The sequence below is a fragment of the Bufo gargarizans genome, chromosome 1 (assembly GCF_014858855.1).
Source record: "Bufo gargarizans isolate SCDJY-AF-19 chromosome 1, ASM1485885v1, whole genome shotgun sequence".
NCBI lineage: Eukaryota > Metazoa > Chordata > Amphibia > Anura > Bufonidae > Bufo > Bufo gargarizans.
In genome coordinates, this window is record NC_058080.1 from 130,994,880 (window position 1) to 131,016,387 (window position 21,508).

General features: G+C 44.0%; 1 protein-coding gene across 5 annotated transcripts in view; it reads right to left on the bottom strand.

Annotated features, from left to right (window-relative positions):
• The window catches only part of APBB2 (amyloid beta precursor protein binding family B member 2), a 334,440-nt gene extending 313,385 nt beyond the window's left edge, over positions 1–21,055 (bottom strand). For 4 of the 5 annotated variants that reach the window (XM_044298656.1, XM_044298647.1, XM_044298639.1 and 1 more), the window contains exon 1: positions 20,958–21,055. The gene's annotated coding sequence lies outside the window, so the exon portion shown is untranslated. Of the gene's footprint in view, positions 1–20,879; positions 20,931–20,957 lie in introns of those variants that run through there. The other variant, XM_044298621.1, reaches the window with a different exon arrangement.
• Between the last annotated feature and the right edge of the window lie 453 nt (positions 21,056–21,508).

Here is a 21,508-nt window from a genome sequence, read left to right on the forward strand (position 1 = left end):
TGCAGCCTAGATGCGCAAAGGGGCCCAAATTCCTTTTAGGAGGGCATTTTTAGACATTTGGATCCCAGACTTCTTCTCACACTTTCGGGCCCCTAAAAAGCCAGGGCAGTATAAATACCCCACATGTGACCCCACTTTGGAAAGAAGACACCCCAAGGTATTCAATGAGGGGCATGGCGAGTTCCTAGAATTTTTTTTTTTTTGCATAAGATAGCGGAAATTGATTTTTTTTTGTTTTTTTCTCACAAAGTCTCACTTTCCGCTAACTTAGGACAAAAATTTCAATCTTTCATGGACTCAATATGCCCCTCACGGAATACCTTGGGGTGTCTTCTTTCCAAAATGGGGTCACAAGTGGGGTATTTATACTGCCCTGGCTTTTTAGGGGCCCTAAAGCGTGAGAAGAAGTCTGGAATATAAATGTCTAAAAATGTTTACGCATTTGGATTCCGTGAGGGGTATGGTGCGTCCATGTGAGATTTTATTTTTTGACACAAGTTAGTGGAATATGAGACTTTGTAAGAAAAAACAAAAACAAACAAAAAAATTCTGCTAACTTGTGCCAAAAAAAATGTCTGAATGGAGCCTTACCAGGGGGGGGTGATCAATGACAGGGGGGTGATCAATGACAGGGGGGTGATCACCCATATAGACTCCCTGATCACCCCCCTGTCATTGATCACCCCCCCTGTAAGGCTCCATTCAGACATCCGCATGATTTTTTACGGATCCATGGATACATGGATCGGATCCACAGAACGCATGCGGACGTCTGAATGGAGCCTTACAGGGGGGTTATCAATGACAGGGGGTGATCAGGGTAATCAGGGTGATCACCCCCCTGTCACTGATCACCCCCCCTGTAAGGCTCCATTCAGACATCCGCATGATTTTTTACGGATCCATGGATACATGGATCGGATCCACAGAACGCATGCGGACGTCTGAATGGAGCCTTACAGGGGGGTTATCAATGACAGGGGGTGATCAGGGTAATCAGGGTGATCACCCCCCTGTCACTGATCACCCCCCCTGTAAGGCTCCATTCAGACATCCGCATGATTTTTTACGGATCCATGGATACATGGATCGGATCCACAGAACGCATGCGGACGTCTGAATGGAGCCTTACAGGGGGGTTATCAATGACAGGGGGTGATCAGGGTGATCACCCCCCTGTCAATGATCACCCCTCCTGTACGGCTCCATTCAGACATCCGCATGATTTTTTACGGATCCATGGATACATGGATCGGATCCACAAAACACATGCGGACGTCTGAATGGAGCCTTACAGGGGGGTTATCAATGACAGGGGGTGATCAGGGTGATCACCCCCCTGTCACTGATCACCCCCCCTGTAAGGCTCCATTCAGACGTCCGCATGTGTTTTGTGGATCCGATCCATGTATCCATGGATCCGTAAAAATCATGCGGACGTCTGAATGGAGCCTTACAGGGGGGTGATCAATGACAGGGGGGTGATCAATGACAGGGGGTGATCAGGGAGTGTATATGGGTGATCACCCGCCTGTCATTGATCACCCCCCTGTAAGGCTCCATTCAGACGTCCGCATGATTTTTACGGATCCATGGATCGGATCCACAAAACACATGCGGACGTCTGAATGGAGCCTTACAGGGGGGTTATCAATGACAGGGGGGTGATCAGGGAGTGTATATGGGTGATCACCCGCCTGTCATTGATCACCCCCTGTAAGGCTCCATTCAGACGTCCGCATGTGTTTTGCGGATCCGATCCATGTATCCATGGATCCGTAAAAATCATGCGGACGTCTGAATGGAGCCTTACAGGGGGGTGATCAATGACAGGGGGGTGATCAATGACAGGGGGTGATCAGGGAGTGTATATGGGTGATCACCCGCCTGTCATTGATCACCCCCCTGTAAGGCTCCATTCACACGTCCGTATGCTTTTTGCGGATCCGATCCATGTATCCGTGGATCCGTAAAAATCATACGGACGTCTAAACGGAGCCTGACAGGGGGGTGATCAATGACAGGGCGGTGATCAATGACAGGGGGGTGATCAGGGAGTTTATATGGGGTGCTCATGGGTGATCAGGGGTTTATAAGGGGTTAATAAGTGACGGGGGGGGGGTGTAGTGTAGTGTGGTGTTTGGTGCTACTGTACTGACCTACCTGAGTCCTCTGGTGGTCGATCCTAACAAAAGGGACCACCAGAGGACCAGGTAGGAGGTATATTAGACGCTGTTATGAAAACAGCGTCTAATATACCTGTTAGGGGTTAAAAAATTCGGATCTCCAGCCTGCCAGCGAGCGATCGCCGCTGACAGGCTGGAGATCCACTCGCTTACCTTCCGTTCCGTTCACAGGAAATCTCGGCTCTCGCGGGAGGACGCGTATATGCGTCCACCCAGAAGAGCAGGACCGCCGGCAGGACGCAATCCTGCGTACGGCGGTCCTGAGGTGGTTAACAACTGTTAATGGTTGAATTTTGCTTAGTGCTAGAGTAATGTGTTTTCTCTTTTATGGATCTGTTCTTTATGCGAAACTCAAATAAAAACTATTTACAATAAAAAAAAAAAACTAAAAAAAAAAAAACAAAGACTGGCGGTGGATCCGCCACAGTTATGTAGAGGCGTCGGCCCCTTCTAAATGTAAGACAGCTTACTTGCTGTCTTACATTTAGACCATTTTCTACGCCTAAAACAGGCGTATAAAAGGGTAAATGAGAGGGGTATACCGGCCTGTTCCCTTCCCCGCCATGCTCACTTTTGTAGAACTGGCGTGAGCAGGAAGAAGTTACAGACTGCGGTGCAAAGGACCTTTGCGCCACAATCAGCGCCAGAAATACATCTAATTTAGGCGTATTTCTGTTTAATAAATGACCCCCTATGTTTTTCATCCTTTTTTCCCCAACATATACATTACATGTGTGACAAAAATGTGATGTGAACCCAGCTTGAACTGATTTTGCAGCTTAATACAATGGCTTCTCTGTTAGATATGGCCCTTCCCGTATAATGGCATTCACAGACCATATGTCTGGACGTGAGCAGGAACTGTGCGCATCGACTGCCACCTTTTTATCATACCCATGAAATACCCATACAATGAATGGCACCTCCGCTGCATTCTGGCAAACGCTCCCAGGCTCTTTCAGATGCAGGACCACTGTGTAGTGGTGTCAATAATGGCATACCAGTTTCCAAATCTAAATCATGCTCTCCCCACTATGGCTGTGTAGTAAAAAGACAGAACGTGCTGTGATTACAGTGACAACACACAGACAATAGACATGTATGGGACCACACAGGATTTACAGTCCCAGCAGTATTTACATTGAGGACTGCGGGAGATCTTTCAGGAGCTGCTTTGTGCTACACAACTGTCACTTTTTACTCATTTGGAGGCTAATAGTATGCAGACGACACCTTATTCTGTGCCTGCTCCTGACAACTCTCTGCACATAGAATCGCTGCCGACATTTCACCACTGCGTGTAATACTATTTCAGAGGAAGACGCATCCCTATGTTGCCCATGAAATATTTTTCAGCATGTTGAAAACATACTGCAGGAACACTCACAGGCTACATCCAGCTTTGCAATCCCATGTTTTATTGTCCCAATGCATCTTGGCAATAGGTTTTAATTACTAATTCGAATTGGATTATTTCTACTGGCCCTATGTGTCTCTGCAGTAACAGACAACAAACCATGTTGTCTGTTACCATGGAGACGCATAGGTCTTCATAAGAGCTGTAGAACCAAAATATATTTTTTTCATTAAAACTTATTACAATGTTACTTTATGTTTCATCTTAAAGAGGATCTGTCACCGCTCCTGACATGCCTGTTTTAATAGCTTCATGCATTCTGGATGTAATAACAATTCTGGAGCATCTATTCTTATGGATCTATGTTGTGCCATTCCTTTGTTATTTCTACTAGACGTTATGAATGAATTGCTAGCAGTCTGCTGTAAGGGTACAAAGGGGTGAAAACAAGTTGGGGGGTTGTACCTGCACAGTCTCACTCTATCCAATCAGTGATGCCATCAGTCTGTGCAGGTACACACCCCCAACTGGTTACCACCCTCTGTACCCTTACTGCAGACTGCTAGCAATTTATTCATAACGTCTACTAAAAATAATAAAGGAACGGCACAGCATGGAGCCACAAGAATAGATGTTCCAGAATTGTTATTACATGGGGAAAGCATGACACTATTAAAACAGGCATGTCAGGAGCGGTGACAGGTCCTCTTTAAGGCTGTATTACACATCCCGATGTGGCAGATGACTGTCGGGAGGGAACTGCTTGCTAGCAGAGGAGGCCTCTGCTATTACATGCAGTGATCTCCTCTGTAGCACTGGCAGGAGTGATCGCTATGCCATCGCTCGTCCCCGCTGTTTATAGTGGTTTGCCGGCAGTAGATCGTTATTAGACACTACGATCTGCCGCCTGCAAACGTTAATTTTTTAACATGTCAAAAGATTTGGATTGCCTGATGATCAAGCGTTTGCTTGTTCATCGGGCAACTGGCGGCAGTATTAGGCTACTTTCACACTAGCGTTCGGGCGGATCCGTTCTGAACGGATCCGCCCATAATAATGCAGACGGAGGCTCCGTTCAGAACGGATCCGTCTGCATTATATTAGCTAAAAAAAGCTAAGTGTGAAAATAGCCTGGGACGGATCCGTCCAGACTTTCAATGTAAAGTCAATGGGGGACGGATCCGCTTGAAGATTGAGCCACATTGTGGCATCTTCAAACGGATCCGTCCCCATTGACTTACATTGTAAGTCTGGACGGATCCGCACGCCTCCGCACGGCCAGGCGGACACCCGAACGCTGCAAGCAGCGTTCAGCTGTCCGCCTGTCCGTGCGGAGGCGAGCGGAGCGGAGGCTGAACGCCGCCAGACTGATGCAGTCTGAGCGGATCCGCCTCCATTCAGACTGCATCAGGGCTGGACGGCTGCGTTCGGGTCCGCTCGTGAGCTCCTTCAAACGGAGCTCACGAACGGAAACCCGAACGCTAGTGTGAAAGCAGCCTTACACTGCCAAGTGATCGCTAATGAGCATTCATAAGAAAAATCAGGCAGTGTAATCCAGGCTTTAGAAGCATTTGGATTATATAAAAAAGGCTGTGAAGGTTGACATAGCCTTGAACCTAAGGGCCGTTTTACATAGGCCGACAGAGTGGGCAATGATCAAGAATGAGGAAGGTCTTTCCTGATCACTGCCTGTTGGTTAGCTGCATTTACATGCGCAATAGTCATTGATGTATGAGGATAAATGATGGTTACGATGATCATTTGTCTTCATACAGATTCATTGTTTTTGGCAGCAAGTCCCTGTTTACAGAGGTCGAGGTGCTGCTAACAAGCAAGGAGGGAGATTTATCAAGACTGGTGCTCCCATACACCAGTATTGATCCCCCTGCGCTGGAGTAAGATGCTCCCAATTTATTAAAAGACAAATGCTTCTTAATAAATAAGTTGCATCTCTACCCCATTGTGCGCCAGAAGCTCAACTCTACAGCAGCCAGGGGATGGTGGAAGTTATAGTAAATCCGGCAGACTGTGCTAAGCCCCACCCTCTTTCTTGCCACTTCAGAAAACTGGTGAGAAGCTTAAAAATGTGGAAATTATGGTGTAAATATGGTGCACGGCACAATTTGCATGTTTTTGTGGCGTAAAACCCTTAGTAAATGTCCCCAAAGGAGTTTTGTAGCAACCTGAAAGATGTGACACCCAAAGTCTGCTTGTTTGCAGTGTGCACGGTGGCGACGTTACACTGGTCAGGAATGTTCTAAGCCACGGCCTATGTAAAAGGGCTATAAAGGGGTTAAATAAAAAGTCCAGCAGTAACAGTGAGTGTGATAACAAACTTTTCTCCCCCCGCTGCTTACTACGCCATGCTTCGCTCCACTCTACGGTCTCTGCTTTCCTTGGTGCAGGAAAGGCTGCAGCCAACCAGTGGCCTCAGCAGTCAGTTGATGTAGCTTTTAATAGAAAGCAAATGGTCGGCACTGCTGTACGTGTGATATCTGACATATTGTCACGGAAGGTGTACAGAACAGAAAACTAGAAGACACAAAATGAAGATCCGACTGACTGGATCCAAAACTAAGGAACAAAAGGGAGAGCCCTGCAACAGACCTGGCTCTCTCTCTAACTGCTCAGCCTATGCGAAAATCTCAATGGTAGATGATCGCATATCCTCGTACCTCGACTGTATAACACCTGAACACCCTATAATAGTGAGGGGACACGACCACCGGCTCCCTACACTTGATACGGAGGGAGTCAGGGTCACCTGGGATCCAGCAAATAGGAAAACACAAATGAATGAACAAAACTTATCTGTAGAAGACTCAGTAGTAGCATCAGCATGCACACACTCCAGTAGGAAATATAAACTGCAAAGTGATGCAGTATGGGAAGGGATTTAAAGGGATGCAATCAGTGCAACTACATGACAGCTGAGAGAGGCTAACGAGATGAGAAAATTAAAGCAAAACAAAAGGAACCTCAAGGAGGAGGTTCTGAAGGACGTCTGTCAGAGCTTCTCAGATGTCTGGTGGTGACACATATGGGATCAGCACCCCTCAAAATGGTGACCGATGGTGGTGTTCAGCCGATAAATTATATGTAATCTTCAAACCAGAACAGAGCAAGTGGCACTCGACAATCTTTCGGAAGCTTTATTGCCAATATTGTCCATAAAAACATACTGGATGTGGGTACAGCACAGCTCATAGGCAATAGACGTTTCACACGTGAGGCCTGAGGAAGCGCAGCATGCGCAAAACGGCTGTTGCCTATGAGCTGTGCTGTACCTGCATCCAGTACGTTTTTATGGACAATATTGGCAATAAAGCTGCTGAAAGATTGGCGTGTGCCGCTTACTCTGTTCTGGTTTGAAGAGTCAGTTGATGTATACTGTTGAGGCTAGTGATTGGCTTTACAGTGACCTGGTGTGTATGAGATGTCACTGCTGCAGTCGGGAAGATTATGTCAGCTGTGCACAACCGGTCCTGCCACCAGAAACGGCAGGGGGAAAAAGTGGTAAGCATCTTATGTTATTTTATCACACCCAATGTTACTGCTGGGGTTTTTATTTAACTCAGACAACCCCTTTAAGGCGAGAGGCTTTTAAAACTCTGAATTCTCAACTATCTGAGTAGAGCCACAAAATGTATAACTTTCTCAAATTTCTGTCTGCACCATGAATTGACAACAGAGACTGTAAACACTGAGCTGAAATTGAAATAGACATCTGGATCAATGATGTCAATGCCAACGTGCAATAGGGTGTAAAAGGTGGAGCTGCTCCGACATCAAGATGGATGAACTTGTCTAGGGTCACTCCAAGGTTCCTGCTCAGAGCCTTTCTCCCCGCCTGCCCTCTCTAACCTTTGCCTGTGGCTTTCTGATATTACTGATCAGAGCTGAACATAATATAGCGGTGGATAAATAGGGTCATATAGTGTTACATACCCCAAAGTATAAGCATGAAAGGCAGAATACAATGGAAATGCATCAACCATTACAAAAGCTCAAAGCACATAAGCAGGAATGATTTATGTTAGGATAAAGTATCTGGTAATCATTCTGTATGGAACGCCTGACCTTATAAAAGGTGATATCATCAAATAAATAACCAGGAACCTTATAATCTACAGTATTACATTTCTGAAAAGTTGAGGGGAACATAGTTTATTATTCCAATTACTGATGTAATGCCAAATGATACCTATTGTTCAGATAAGGACAGGTTTTATAGATTGGAGGCTTGGGCAGAGAAGTGTCAGATGAGGTTTAACACTGACAAATGTAAGGTTATACACATGGGAAGGAATAATGCAAGTCACCCGTACATACTAAATTGTAAAATAGTGGGTAACACTGACATGGAAAAGGACCTCGGAATTATAGTGAACAGCAAACTAAGCTGTAGAAACCAGTGTCAGGCAGCTGCTGCCAAGGCCAAAAAGATAATGGGTTGCATCAAAAGGGGCATAGATGCCCGTGATAAGAACATAGTCCTGCCACTTTACAAATCATTAATCAGACCACACATGGAGAACTGTGTACAGTTCTGGGCTCCTGTGAACAAGGCAGACATAGCAGAGTTGGAGAGGGTTTAGAGGAGGGCAACTAAAGTAATAACTGGAATGGGGGGACTAGAGTACCCTGAAAGATTATCAACATTAGGGTTATTCACTTTAGAAAAAAGATGACTGAGGGGACATCTAATTACTATGTATAAATATATCAGGGGTCAGTACAGAGATCTATCCCATCATCTATTTATCCCCTGCCTGTGACTGTGACGAGGGGACATCCTCTGCGTCTGGAGGAAAGAAGGTTTGTACACAAACATAGAAGAGGATTCTTTACGGTAAGAGCAGTGAGACTATGGAACTCTCTGCCTGAGGAGGTGGTGATGGTGAGTACAATAAAAGAGTTCAAGAGGGGCCTGGATGTATTTCTGGAGTGTAATAATATTACAGGCTATAGCTACTAGAGAGGGGTCACTGATCCAGGGAGTTATTCTGATTGCCTGATTGGAGTCGGGAAGGAATTTTTTCCCCTTAAGTGGGGAAAATTGGCCTCTAGCTCACAGTTTATTTTTGCCTTCCTCTAGATCAACTTGCAGGATAACAGGCAGAACTGGATGGACAGATGTCTTTTTTCAGCCTTATAAACTATGTTACTATGTAAGAAGCAGATATTGATTTTCATTTAGAAAGTGGGTTTGATCAAAAAAACAACCCAGGTTAAAGTAGAGCTATTTGGTTATTGAGAAAGTTTTTTTTTTTTTTTTTCTTAGCAGAATTCATACTGATACAGAAAAGCTGTGAAAAACCTACAAACCAGCAAGTAAAGGATCAGCATTAATTTGTCTGATATTTTCTTGGTGAACCTATGCTTGTGTATTATGAAATTACAGTTAGTATATACTTATCAGAACCACTTGATTATAGAGCAAAAGGCCTTATTCACATAGCTGCATTTCATCCCCATAAGGCCCCATTCACATGACCATAGGGCCTCCGTGCCTGTGTTGCGGACCACAAACGGCGGGTCAGCAAAACCCAGACACTGGCTGTGTGAACTCTGCATCATTGGCTTTAATGGGTCAGCGATCCGCGAGATACACCAAACGATGGTACTGGATTTATCTTTAGTGGAGCGGAGATATGGACCCAGAAACTCTTACATGGGCTTCCGGGTGCATGGCTCTGCTTCACAAAAGATAGGATATGTCCATTCTTTTGCCGTATCTCACGGATTGAGGACCCATTCAAGTCAATGGGTCCGCACCAGATGCAGAGTTCACACAGTCAGTGCTTGTGGCACAGAGACCCTTTGGTCGTGTGAAAGGGGCCCAAACCTCAGCTGTACAGAGGCAAATTGGAATTGTATAGGGGCTTTCATCTGTCTCTGTTACTCACCTGTCCTGGTCCTGGATATCATTTCTACCTTGCCTTTGTTTGCCTGGTACCTGTTGTTCTACTCCTGTCTCTGACCCTTTCCGCTGTTCATGACTATGCTCCTATCCTATCTCATCCTCTAGCCTGTCACATCCTGACCACTACCCTGGTGACAAGACCTGACTCCATTCCTGACTACATTACCACTCTGTCACAGATGATTCGCCAGCAGCAAAATCCATACCTTCTTTACAGGGTTAAGCATGTAAATCAGGGGTCCTCTGTATAGCCAGTGCCAAACTGATTATGGCTTAAAGGGGTATTCCCATCTTAGACAATGGGGGCATATTGCTAGGAGGGACCCGCACCTATCTCTAAAATGAAACCTAACACGAGGCTGGTAAAGTGGTGGCCAGCAGTGCCGGGTCCAGCCACCACCAAGCCATCCTATTGGCCCGCCGAAAATAGTCAAGTGGTGCACTCATCTATTTTCGAAATGAATGAGAGCGAACTGCACTTGCGCGGCCACCGCCCCTATTCATTTCTATGGAGCCGACGGAAATAGCCAAGCCAGCGACCCTGTAGATGTGAACGGAGGGCACCTGCGCATGTGCGGTATGCCCTCTGGGACTTTGCTGGCTCTGTTTATGAGATAGGCGGCGATGGGGGCATACTGCATTGTCTGAGATGATACAACCCTTTTAAGGCCCCATTTATCGAGAAGGTATGTTCCGAGAAATGCTGATTCCTAGTAATTGCCCTGTGTAAAAGTGCTGCTAATCACCCGATAAACTAACAGGTTAAAGCATCATTGTGGGCACCGAAATCATTGTTTCTGGGCAGCAGACTGTCCTGTGTAATCAGCGATCTGCTGCCCAGAAACTATAATTCTCTACAGCGAAGGTGACTGCTACATGAAAATGCAGCTCTCACCTCTTCTGATGTGCAGGCAATTATCGGGAACAAATAGTTCAATCCCGATAACAGATGTTATAGAATCCACACCTATGGTATGTGACTATAACAATATCCATAGGCTGCTAATTCCATACAAAGGCATACTCACATATAGAAGAAAACTGTGCTGTGTTCAGATGATGTATTTTGGAGGCACAGAGGAAGCTTTTGATGCACCCGGAGTGTCTATGGTTCCCCAGTAGGGCAGAGTTAGGGACTCCATATCCTGTGCACCATCCCTATTACCCTATAGGCAGAATAATACAACACTAATACAACCTACACTCTGCTGATGAATTTGAAGGCCAAAGCTTGGACTCATGTATGAGTACTCAAGATACATTTCCATAAATATTGTACATGATGCAATCATTCAACCTTCACCCTAAAAAATCATGTGCAAAACTGCACCCCACTACCACCCCACACTGCAAGCACTTACAGAGAGTGAGGGATTACATACTAATGTATACAGAAAAGCACACAGGACAAAAAAGTATTAATGCAACTGAAAAACACATTATTTATATGTGCAATAATAAGTATGATACAACTCTGTAATAATATTTCATGACATTTTCTACATACGGTAATCCACAGAGGCTTCTCCCTTTCCTAACCAACAGTCAGCCAACCGATATTAGGCTTATCCTTACCAGAGCCATTGTGCCCAGACCCCCTTGTACTGTATGGATGTAATATCTAACCTTTTGTATATAGGTCAAGCATCCCAAAAGAGAAAAAAAAATACTACAAAAGGCACTTAAAAGCAGGCATGGGTGTCCCAGACGTCTCTGTAGAGGGAAAGATGATGGGAAGAAGAATAGGGGGTGAAGACGAGCATCTCCAACATCTCCATTCAAAGGCAAAACATGGAAATATACATTTTATTAAAATCAATCCGCAAACATCACACGTCAAAGTAAAATAGAAAGATTTCAGACACGGAAACGAAATATTCGGATTCTGTAAGAACTATTCCCCACCTAAAAAAAAAAAACATTATTTTTTGATGCAGCTGGGATTTTAGAAATTTCTATATTCAGATTATTTTTACACCATTTCGTAAGAAAAAACTATTGAAGTGTATAGATAGGCAGGAAAAATAGATCTTTCACACAGTGAGTGTCCCTCTTTAAACATCCAAAAAGTTGGGAGGTATGAGATAGATAGATACATTTTTCTTAAAAACATATACCTCATTTCTATGAAGACGTCATGTCAGATGTCTAAGGCATGGAATGTTTCCTGCCTGCACCTAACATCACAGACGTCAGAGCTTCCCCTCCTCCTCACAAGACAACTTCACCCCGTGCTAGATTTCAGCGGCCATCCCCTGCCTTCACAGATTTTCAGTGCTGCCAAGGGGCAGTGAGGTAATGCTTCATTAAATAGCTTTACATACAAGTCATGTTTCGCTGTGATATTATGGAATAAATTAGTAATGGGTGAAGGAAAAAAAATGCCCTCCAAAAAGGCCTCCAGAATATAACATCAATTCTAAGGTCCTAGGAATGTATGCGTGTGATACCTCTGCCCTGGGAGCTGAGTCTATGTGGATCTATGCCATTAGCCTGCTTTTTGCAAAACTCCCAATAATTTCCTGTTGGAATTAAATAGTGTTCAAAATGGAAACAGAAGTTAACTTTGACACGCTGTACAAGAATCTAGGTCATACCATGTGTGATATTTATTTAAAGAGCCTCTGTCAGATTGACTAACTATATTAAACCAGGCATATTGCCTGGTCAGGTTGATCATGCTAATTAAATTGTAATTTCTTTACTCTTTAATAAATATACAATTATAAAAAAAAATAAAAAAAACGATACCTTTGTACGTAGCAGGGTTTCTGGGATATTAGTATTTTTATTATTATGCTAATTAGCATTTTCAGGCAACAAGGGTCTGGAAGAAGGCTTGGAGCACTGCTATACCAATGCCCATCTCCTCTGTGCACGCCTTCTACCCTTTGTTTTACAGGGCTACACGAGTCATCCAGTCCTTATCTAAAAACCTCTTGAGCTCCTCAAAAAATAAATGTTGATAACAACAGCACAAGGGAGAGGTCTGTACGGGCAGCAGAGAATATCCACCTCAAGATCCTCCCAGCAGCCGAAAAGTCAGTCCCCCAGGAAGTGGGGGACCACTCTGTCAACAATGTTTTTTCTTCTTTGAGGTCCTCAAGAAGTTTTCACATAAGGATGATATTGGGGGTGTCCGAATATCTGAATACAGGGCTGGATGACATGTCTAGCCCTGTCAACCAAAGAAAAGGGGGCGTGCATAGAACAAAAAGCATTATAGCAGTGCTCCAAGCCTTCTGCCAGCCCCCTGTTTTCCTTGAACACGCTAATTAGCATAATAATATATCGGCAACACTGCAATGTACAATGATAACTAGGGTATCATTGTAATCAGCATAATTAACCTGACCAGGCACTATGCTTGGTTTATTAGGGTTGATCATGCTGACAAAGACTCTTCGAGGAGGATTTCCCTTGAAATGAAAAAAATCCCAGTAAATATAAAGTTTTCTGATGTTTTCTTCAATATAAAAATGTAATATTCTATTACTTTCTATGTGGTTATGTATTTCTTCTATAAATTCTGGGTGGCAGCTAATATAGTCACCATACAGCTGTCTCATAGGTGCAGTATAGCACCTCCTTTGGTTCTTATTGCTGTTTAAGTCTAACTCAACTAGAACCAGAGATCTCCCAATTCATTGCTTTAATTTTTAAATTTTTAAAAAAAATTAGATTTATTTCTAGCTTCTAGCTCGCAGGGGAGGAGCCGTCTCCTTTCTCAGAGGGTGTATCCTTTCTGCTGCAGCACAGGGGAGCATGTCCTTTCTCAGAGAGTGTATCCTTTCTGCTGCAGCTCTTTCCCTATAAATGCCACGGATTCTAAAAGTAGATACAGCTGGTAGCAATTAAAAGATGGAATGGACATTTACATTTTTCATTACATGCAATCACAAAAGTATTTAAATCCAAATCCATACTTTTCATGGGACAACCCCTTTAGGTGGGTGACAGCCAGACGGGGAGGACGGGGTCCTATTTAAAGGGGTTGTATGTGAGGAAACAACACCTCCAATATCTAAGAAACAAACTGAAAGAATATTGAAACATTTCACACTTGTGAGTTGTATTTGCAGATGTTTACGGCATTTCAGAAAATTCTCTAAGAAATAAACCTGTTTCTGGTTGTTAAGTATATCTTGATATTATGTGCTGAAGAAAATCAGGAACTTCGAAAAAGGCATTAGGGTCCAGTCCGGGCAGGATGTGAAGGTCTAACATACTCTTAAAAGGTCACATAATGCCTTTGTCCACTAATACCCCTGGAGTGTCTCCTCCAGCTTGGTTACAAATAAAGGTTAATTAGGTATGACACCCATACCCCCTCCCCGCCACCTCCAGCACTAGTCACTCCTAACCTGACCACAAAGGGTGCTGTGTTTTGAGGAAAAACACCCATGGGCACCTTACTTCAATCCTATTTTCAATGGTGGTGCCACCCAACACCATTTATAGCCAAGTGTTTTAAGATACCAAGGGTTTCTCTTCACCTTACTTTCACTGATGTCACGTGAAATGCCATGTGGCCATATAGCATAGCCTTGTACAAAACTGTTCTCATCCCTAATATACACTCTGACAGCGCTGCTCAATGGTGGCTGATGTCAGGCAGAGGTGGAGAGTGTCACTTTACATACAAATAATCTAGATTTAGTACTGAATGCTGAATAGACATTTCCTAAAGGTATCATCCAGGCGTCTTTGACCTGGAAGCACGACCAGTGTATTATATGCTGCTCCCAATTAATATAGGGCATCTGGAGTAAATGCAACATTACAATGAACTATAAGACCCATCCACAATTAAAAGGATAGAAATAGAATAATGATGATAATTTTTACGGTATATATCCTACGGGTGATATACAGTGTGATATACAGTTGATATGGTACAGACACAGTACAAAAGCCAGTGCCTCATAACACTGCCAGCCACAGTGATCCCTGACTATGCCAGCCTCAGTGCCGCATCACATTAGAAGCCATAATGCCCCCTATGTCAGCTACAGTACCTGATCACATTGCAAGCCACAGTGCCCCCTGAAAATGCCAGCCTCAGTGCCTCATCACATCTCCTGCCACAGTGTGCCGTGATTTGCCAGCCACACTGCCTCAACACATTAGAAGCCATAATGCCCCCTGACTATACCAGCCATGATTCCTCATCAAATGTACAGCCACAGTGCCCCCTGACTTTGCTAGCCAGATTGCCTCATCACATTAGCAGCCATAATTCCCTCTCACTATGCCAGTCTCAATGCCACCTGGCAACCACAGTGTCTCATCACATTGCAAGCCACAGTGTTTAATCACAGTGCCCGCTGAGTACGCTGGCCACAGAGCACTATCATAAGTAGGGCCAGGTCACACCACTTATTCTGGAAAACGCACTTAAAAAAATCTGTTTTTTCTTGTGGTTTGTTACATATTTTTCATGCGTCTTTTTTGTTCACTTCATTAAAAAGCTGCATTTTACCTGGACGTTTTTAGCGCGGATCTGTGTAAAAAAAACATACGAAAAACGCCCCAAAAAACGCATGGACTTACATGGAGCTGTTTTTTTATGCTTCCCATTCATTGATGACAGTTCAGTGAGCAGATCACACAAAGATGAAGGACATGGACTTAGTACATGCTGTGTCCTCACAACTGTCATGACCTGTCAGGAAGTAACAGAGCTCAGGGTCTCCAGCTTCTAATACCAGCATTCGGACTATTAGACGCACCAGAAGACAGCAGTACAAGATCGAGAAGAACACAAAATATGGCAATTCCAAGGCACAACTCTAAGTACAAATTGTGGCACTTCGTGGTCTGTCTGCGAGGCTTGTAATGTGCCGTCTATGAGCCAGAACTGGAATCTATGCTAGCAAAGAGCTGGTAGATGTCTAGAATAATTTACAACTTGGTGCAAAACCCCTCAAAAGTTGCCAATTTTTCTACAAAACTGAAACTTTTGTAGGCCACTTATCTGGCATAATTTCCTACTATTAATATCTTTTGTGGTTCTCCATTAGCCAAGTGCCCTGCTCCTAGATGCTATACGTCAGTGCGTCATACAGTGCGTTGCCCCACTGGCCTATAGCAATCCTAGTCCTAGCGATAATGCAAAGCATCTGCTGACAAAGAATTACGGTACTTCAAGGAGGTCCAGACCAGCTACCCCTCCCTCCGAGGAGTCTTATTATATTAGAGAGACTGGCAGCACAAATTACTAACCATAGAGCTGGAGAATGAATTTTACAATGCGCCTTGAAGGTTTCAGATTTGTAATCACTACCCATGGAGATAACTTCCATCTACTGTATATAATGACCAGCATTTATGGAAACGTGTGCTTGCGTAGGCTCACATCTCGCAGCAAGGCAAGTACAGGCGCCACATATAGGAGTCCCCCCCCCACCCATCACCTGGCAACATAGATGGAGATGCCAACAGCTTGAAACCCCCTGGATGTGACATTTGAGCTTTTGACCATTAGTTTTTCATAAAGCATGAATAAAAATTGTACCAAATAAGTCACTCCCCCCCCAACCCAAGCAGACAATTGAGAGAAGTTTCTATCTTAAAGGGTTTCTATAATCAGATAAATGGGTATTAACCTGGCTGATATTAGCGATGTGCTAATGTCAGCTGAACATAACTATATTAGTCCCATGTCACTATGTGCCTCTGTTATTTAGAAAAACTAACTTTTATAATATGCAAATGATTGTCGAACCCAAATGAATTGTTGTCGAATGTCCTTCCCTCACTGCACCTGCGGGGAAATACTGAACGGGACAGCGCAGGCGCGATATTTCCCCGGCAGACAGGAGACCAATGCTGGTCCTGACAATCACGTGTAGACGGGCGTGGAAAGAGGTAAGTGAACGGAGCCTCTAGGAGAGGAAGCTCCTAGAGGCTCATTTGCATATTATAAAAGTTAGTTTTTCTAAATAACGGCGGCACATAGTGACATGGGACTAATATAGTTATGTTCAGCTGACATTAGCACATCGCTAATGTCAGCCAGGTAATACCCATTTTTCTGATGATAGAAACCCTTTAAAAGGGTTATATAATGATTGATGTAAAAAAGGAAAATCAGACATTATATAGTATTTGTCAATCTCTTTCTAAGGAAGCTAGATCCAGCCCTGTACCTTACATGGATCCAGAGATTCACTGCGCCAATTGCTTTGCTAGATTTATTTCAAGCTGTCAGCTTCGGGGGCATGTCCTTTCTCAGGGGGCATTTTCTTTCTGGTGCTGCTGGAGGCAGGATGGAACTGAGCATGTGCGGCCATCTCAGTAAGCAGGACAAAGAATTTCGAAAAAGAGCAAACAGCAGGTTTGATTGCAGTGAATAAATCCGTGGCTATAAAAAGTTTGCACACAGTTACAAAAATATTCCGATCCAGGTGCTGCTTTTAAAATAATATTAAATATTTTTCAATAAAAGGGGACAACCCCTTTAGGGATTGAAATCTATAATCTGAGCCTTAATCGGGTTCTCTGGTAATAATGCCATTTTACCAAGTGCCAGAAGCCTTCCTCACTAAGCTAAGGATTCATACTTACTTCCTCCCTGCCTCTCTGGTCCTCCAGCCCGGAGGACCAGAGAGGCAGGGAGGAGGTAAGTATGAATCCTTAGGTGCCTTCGGTGTCTCCATCTTGAGTTCCCCATGCTTTCTTCTTTTTGCACCACATGACCATGCTCCGCTGCAGCACGTCATGCTGAGGCCAGTCATTGGCTGCAGCAGCGTCTGTTACCATGCCCATGCAGTGCCAGAAGAAGAGAGTGCTGGGACCTCAAGATGGAGACACTGAAGGCAGCACGGAGGACCAGAGTGTCAGGGACCAGGTTGACTCTTTAGCTTATTGAGGCAGGCATGATTACCGCACAACCCCTTTAATTTGTCCCTTCTTGCACCACATGACCATACTCCGCTGCAGCACATCACCGCTGAGGCCAGTCATTGGCTGCAGCGGCGCCTGTTACCATGTCCATGCAGTGCCAAAAGAAGAGAGTGCAGAGACCTCAAGATAGAGACACTGAAGGCAGTACGGACGACCAGAGCTTCAGGGACCAGGTTGAATCTTTAGCTTAGTAAGGCAGGCATTATTACCGCACAACCCCTTTAATTTGTCCCTTCCATGATGGTCTTTTACTTTGCCTCACATATCTACTGCAGAAAATAAACCCTACACCTAATGGCTGCAGTATGGACAATGGACCTATTTCGGCACTATTTTCTTGTCCAGTATGTAAAGACATATTTTAGTAGCTGTATTAATAGTTTCTGCAGTCATATTTAGCGTAGCTACTCCCAGCACAGTGTACGTGACTGAAACCTTTAGGACACAGGTTCAGTGCCACAGAAAACAACATTTGAATTGATATGCAAATGAAGCTACAAGTGTCCAGTGGGCGGTCCAGACTGCGGCAAGTGTCCAGGCACTTCCCACTCCACCATGACTTCACACTGTAAGACTGTCTACAATTAACAAGCAGCTCACAAATCCTCGTCATGGGGGTCTGTATACTCACACTAGACTTGTATACTCTATACACTAAGGATGTACCATACATACAGTTTCATTGCCAACTTGTAGAAAACTCAAAAATCCTAAAGGCTACCAACCAAAATGATCATTATTAGTGGCGGCTTATCTCCAAAACATTTAGTAAATGATCTCCTGATGGAGCAGATGGTGAGCGGTGGCGATACAGGGACTAACCCTGCAGAACCATAATCACTTTGCAGTATGTTGTGATGTTCTGCATGATGGTCCCTCAGAGACAGAAACGCCTGCCTACCAGACAAAAGTGTCATCAGAAAATGGGTAGAGCGGTTACGTCGCCTCCCTGAGCCAGGCTTTCCACGGGCGGCACAGACTGGAAGCAGGCAGCATTTGACATGTACACCCAGAGCTTCTAACCTGTTACCTGGACTCATCCGGTTCTATCAACATATGTGAAACACCAGCTAAAAGAACCCTCTGCAGTATGAGGATGGATGACAGAAAGCAAGTAGACCCTCCTAGTTATGGGTCAGTAAGGTGCACCCATACATCGTATTTAATCCCCACACTCCTCTTCATTATGCCATCATGACATCACCTATCTATGGATGCCACCCATCAAGGACATTCTCAGCAGACAGTTCTACATCGGCTTCGTTAAACTGATGAATCTTATACGCCCCCGAACGAGAGCTAATGCCTGCGATGCAAGGGTTAACCTTGCCTTTCACATCTCTACATGAAAGGTGTTCAGAAGAGAGATGCAGGTCTGGATGTATGAAGCACGGAAGATCTGCTGAAGAAACCGTGTACTTTCATGCTCCCAGCCCTGAGGCCATACATTTCTGCCATTTGAAGATTCAGAGACTTCCAAAGCCTTGCTTCAGCAGTCAGACAGGGAGAGGGCAACCGAGCTAGCGCGCTTTAAGTCACAATATATTGCTGGTATACAAAACGTCTCATACACCAGGGTCACTGCATCTGACCATGATATACTGATGATATACATCACGTCTTATATACCAGGGTCACTAGATCTGACCATGATATAATGTCAGTATACATCACGTCTTATACACCAGGGTCACTGGATCTGACCAGATGTAATGTCAGTATACAGCACGTCTTATACACCAGGATCATGGTATCTGACCAGATATAATGTCAGTATACAGCACGTCTTATACACCAGGATCATGGTATCTGACCATGATATACTGATGATATACAGCACGTCTTATATACCAGGGTCACTATATCTGACCATGATATAATGTCAGTATACAGCACATCTTATATACCAAGGACATGAGATCTGACCATGATATAATGATGATATACATCAAGTCTTATATACCAGGGTCACTGGATCTGACCATGATATAATGTCAGTATACAGCACGTCTTATACACCAGGATCATGGTATCTGACCATGATATACTGATGATATACAGCACGTCTTATATACCAGGGTCACTATATCTGACCATGATATAATGTCAGTATACAGCACATCTTATATACCAAGGACATGAGATCTGACCATGATATAATGATGATATACATCAAGTCTTATATACCAGGGTCACTGGATCTGACCATGATATAATGTCAGTATACAGCATGTCTTATACACCAGGGTCATGGTATCTGACCATTATATAATGTCAGTATACAACACGTCTTATACACCAGGGTCACTGGATCTGACCATGATATAATGATGATATACATCATGTCTTATATACCAGGGTCACTAGATCTGACCATGATATAATGTCAGTATACAGCACATCTTATATACCAAGGACATGAAATCTGACCATGATATAATGATGATATACATCAAGTCTTATATACCAGGGTCACTGGATCTGACCATGATATAATGTCAGTATACAGCATGTCTTATACACCAGGGTCATGGTATCTGACCATTATATAATGTCAGTATACAACACGTCTTATATACCAGGGTCATGGTATTTCACCATGATATAATGATGATATACATCATGTCTTATACACCAGGGTCATGGTATCTGACCATTATATAATGTCAGTATACAACACGTCTTATATACCAGGGTCATGGTATTTCACCATGATATAATGATGATATACATCATGTCTTATACACCGGGATCATGGGATCTGACCATAATAAAATGTCAGTATACAGCACGTCTTATATACCAGGATCATGGGATTGGGATCTAACCATGATATAATGTCAGTATACAGTACGTCTTATACACCAGGATCATGGTGTCTGACCATGATATAATGATGATATACATCACATCTTATATACCAGGGTCACTATATCTGACCATGATATAATGTCAGTATACAGCACATCTTATATACCAAGGACATGAGATCTGACCATGATATAATGTCAGTATACAGCACGTCTCATATACCAGGATCATGGGATCTGACTATGATATAATATTAGTATACAGCACGTCTCATATACCAGGATCATGGGATCTGACCATGATATAGGTATACAGCACATCTCATATAACAAGAACATGAGATCTGACCATGATATAATGTCAGTATACAGCACGTCTCATATACCAGGGTATATAAGTATACACATCATATCAGTGAGGTGCTAGCGCTGCCACAGACATACCATACTGTAAGAAGTACAGAGTAACAGCACAATCAGCCAGATCATTACTCCACTGTAACCATACAGTCAGACAGTATAAAGCAAATGACAAAGGTCACTGGTGGATCCCATTTCTGAACATACTGGTGTGATTTCCCAGCCAGGCACCACCAGTAATGCAGCGTGCAGCTCACCCAGCGCTCCCAGTACTGCATTCCACAACCCCAGTCCTTATCTCTGTGACAATCCTAAGCAATCCATACACATACATTGTATTCCAGTCCGGTCAAGGGTCCCAGCCTCTCCTCTCCAGCATTCAGAGTGCAGACCCATCCCAGCTCACTTACTTTGTATGACTGGGGTGCTGTCACTGGTCCATCCACACCTCTGCTTGCCTGTTCTCACTCTCCCCCACGCAAGAAGCACCAGCCTCAGCAGCCGGAAGCTAATTCCAGCTCACAGCACTCAACTCAGGAAATAATTCCCAGCCCCTCCTCCCCCCTTCCATATTTCTTCTCTGGAATGAATAGGGCCTGAACAGTGTGGAAAGGCTGCTGGCGCCCCCTGCTGTCCACCAGACATATATCGTGCCTGCAGTGAAAGGAGCTTGTGACATAATACTGACCATGGTCCTGTAGAGGCCAGAAATCAGCTGGCACATAACACATGAGCAGTGAACAAGTATTTGTGGGAGAGATAAAATAGGCCAATTATGGTATTTCTGAAGAATGAGGCCTCCTGCACACGACTGTGTCAGTTTGCGGACTGCAAATTGACAATCGGCAAAATACGGATGGGTCCATGTGCATCCTGCAATTTTCGTGGGACCCACTGTCAAAAAGCCTATGCTTGTCCACAAAATGGACAAGAATAGAACAAATTCTATAATTTGGAGAAG